This window comes from Sinohyriopsis cumingii, unplaced genomic scaffold, assembly GCF_028554795.1.
Source record: "Sinohyriopsis cumingii isolate HCF-2022 unplaced genomic scaffold, ASM2855479v2 utg000348l, whole genome shotgun sequence".
In the NCBI taxonomy this organism is placed as follows: domain Eukaryota; kingdom Metazoa; phylum Mollusca; class Bivalvia; order Unionida; family Unionidae; genus Sinohyriopsis; species Sinohyriopsis cumingii.
In genome coordinates, this window is record NW_028315888.1 from 1438162 (window position 1) to 1441558 (window position 3397).

General features: G+C 35.9%; 1 long non-coding RNA gene across 1 annotated transcript; it reads right to left on the reverse strand.

Moving 5' to 3' along the window:
- Nucleotides 1–1322: 1322 nt before the first annotated feature.
- Nucleotides 1323–2623, reverse strand: LOC149774355 (uncharacterized). Its single transcript, XR_016416878.1, has 2 exons — nt 2345–2623; nt 1323–2023 (listed from the first exon to the last, which is right to left on the reverse strand). It is a non-coding gene; the product is annotated as an uncharacterized LOC149774355 (long non-coding RNA).
- Between the last annotated feature and the right edge of the window lie 774 nt (nt 2624–3397).

Genomic DNA, 3397 nt, shown 5'->3' on the forward strand with positions numbered 1-3397 from the left:
TAGAATAGTGTAACATTGTCAAAGCTTTCAAAGCGGATACATTATTTAGGCTTTACATTCATTGCCTGGATTTATATAGCAATGATTTCAAAAGAGCAGGTCACAACATAATTGCGCTTGACGTGTTTGGAGAGGAATATTTAACATTCACGGAATACTTCAATCTCTTTTCAATATTCATGGTATGTAAGAAACTAAATTCAAGGTGTCAAATATTTTAAAAATTGGTATATTATCTTGCAGTACTTGCCGTCATGTCTTCATAATAATTGGACACAAACAATAGAACAGACGTGAACTCGAGGCACGAATGGGAAAGGGAAATAGGGAAAACTGTTAAATCGTTTCACACTGGAAAATATGGAATGACGGGGTGGGTAATATCATCCATTCACCTGAAACAGTCGTGGATCCGTTGGTTTCTATCTGCCAAAACTGACATCCCTTTACAAGAAAATTTCTATTGATACTTGATTGATCTATAAGTTTTAATATTACTAGGATCACTGAAGGATGTACAAAAGATACACCTTCACGCGTGTCAAACTTTAATATACATCATTGGAATGATAACATTACAGGTACTGATAGTCATCATCATCTTCGTCATTATCCGACAATTATGTGTGCTATATGATAACTCATGATCCCATTAGAGTACAATGACAACGATCCGAATGTGAACGGCAGTCTCAATTCCACATTATTTACACGTATTGTAGTTACGTTCCCGCCATGAATCACACCTATTAACATACATTAGGGTATATACCTGCATTTAGTCTACCATTGGCCAATCATATATAATCCTTTCCAAAACCCGCGCGATTAAATATCTGAACATACAGTGAATCCTTAAAATGTCGTTAAGTTCATATCACTGCTCAAAATCATTGGTCTTTCTACCGCAAATATTTAGGCCTGGCTCGGAACCAAAGATGAAAATAAATTTCAACGGCTATATAACTTTCGAATCGTCAAAATCATCTGTACACTCCGTCAGACAGTCTTTTAGAGAGACATTCCGGTGTCGTGCCAATTACAAAACGACCAAACTACACGATGTTGGTATAGGACACCATTCTTGAGAACCAATTATCTTCTTGCAAAGAACTACCCATAAAAACAGTGATAGCAAGTTACTCAATGTGAACTCTAATAGCATTATTATCCCGGAAGCACACGTTTAATAAGATGTTAAATATTCTGTCTTAGAACCGTCACATTGATGGAGTTATTTCGTTTTGAGGTTCAGAACCACACTATGGTTTTGTAACAAGATAACCGGGTGGGATATTTCGGATTAACAACAGAACACGTAATGACGACACATATATATGATTTAATGTGGCGATTTATATGAATAGTGGATTATGAAGATGTGTGCGTATTTATAATCCAAATATTGGATCTATTTAACATAAAAACGCACAGTTTCAAAGATGGAAAAAATATACAAATAAATTTAGTTCAGTAACCCTAAAATACAGGATAAATGATTTCACAAATGATTCCATAATGGAAAGATGAATATAGTTCACTCAAATAGTAAACAATGTAAGTGTTTACACATAGTAAAAAAAATGTATTCGCTCAGGTAGCGAAATTATGTCACTAAACAAGAACGGATATACAATCTATCCTTCCAGTCCTGAATAATACACTGGGTCTTACTAACCCAAAATTAGCATACAGCTAAAAATACATGTGTGGAGATGCACTCCGTCACCCGTGCACCATATCCGCTCCACAGCTCCTCCGAATCAATTTCACAACCAATATAGACTCCGGACCCTCGGAATACTATGATCACTTGAAATATTAGACCCTCCGGACACTTGAAATATTAGACCCTCCGGACCCCCTTGTCCTTTGACGGCTCTACAGCTGGGTCACCTTAGTCACTCTTGACATTCCGGACGCTAGACAGACGCTCCGGCACCTTAAACGCTCCGGACACACGGACGTTTCTACCCTCTGACAACACCGGACACCCCGGATATTCCTACCATCAAAAACTCAGCTGAAAATATACCCGATACAGTGTACTAAACTTGTTACAGACATAACGTAAGGACGTTATACATGGTAAGTTAAAAAGATTATATTATTATGGCAATTACAAAACAGAGGTTCAATAGTAAACCTAACCCTGCTTGATAAGACAATAGTAAACAATTCTTTTAAAAAATGTAGCTTTACATTACCAATATAAGTCCTGCACTACGTCGCAACAAGAATAAAAAATGCACGCATTATGGTATGTAAAGAAAACTATAACAAACATGCAAAGGCAAATATGGTAATACACTAGTTATCACTTAAAACCCAAAACATTACCTACCCCTACAGCTGGAGTTGTGCGAATCCTTTTAGCAGGCCGCTTGCTGACAAAACCATTAGTATTGTAAAGGTCCTTTACATGTAGTAACGTATTTATACCTTTAGAATTTTCGTTATTCTTTATCAAAGGCACCTTGCACGTGTGGCACAGGACGAATCGTACTCACGATTTCGAAATACATAGACCATATTATAATCACCCTCGGGTATCGTTGTACAGAGAAAAAGAAACGAAACCCGAGTACATGTATTTAATTAACAACATTTACACCATTCCGTGACAGGTTTAATGCCATTTTGTCGCATATCATAGGTTAGTGTGGCGGAGGAAGAACCAGGCAAGAACCATATTGCCCCAAGGGAACCCTTGGCAATATTTCTGACATACCTTTTACGAGCCCTGAAGTGAAACCCATACAGACAAAGTGAGATGGCCTTGATCTGTAAACAAAACATGAGTGCCTTAGACTTCTCGGCCATCCATAAGCGATATACTAACCTGATTAATGAAAATACTTGCAAAGGAGGTAAAATAAGATTCACAATAAAATTATATAATACTTACACCGCGACTGAAGTTACTGTGTACCTTCTCCTGCAAGTGTTTCCATTTTCAATCTTAATTCATTTTTATGTTCTTTAGTTTTCTTCGGCACAGTCTATACAGAAACGTACATATATTGCTAATTGCTTTGTACTCTTCTAGAAATTTACATTTTTATACTTTACTATAATAGGATATCGTATTCTCTTTACAATCTTGATCGATCACTTGTGCATTATAGGAAAAGCACGGAAAGCCAATAGTAAAAGATAATTCTGAATGAATGTAAACTAATAATATATAAATATTTAGGTTTTATCCAATTTCATAAGTATTAGACAATAAAGGTTCCGGTATACAGGTATAATCAACTGTTTTGTACCAATTTAATCAGAATTAAACACTACCTACATCTTTATTATTTGTTTGTAGAATACCTTATGACGAATAAAGCTAATTTTAAATCGCATTGCAGAATGCATAATCAAATATAATCATGCATGACATGTA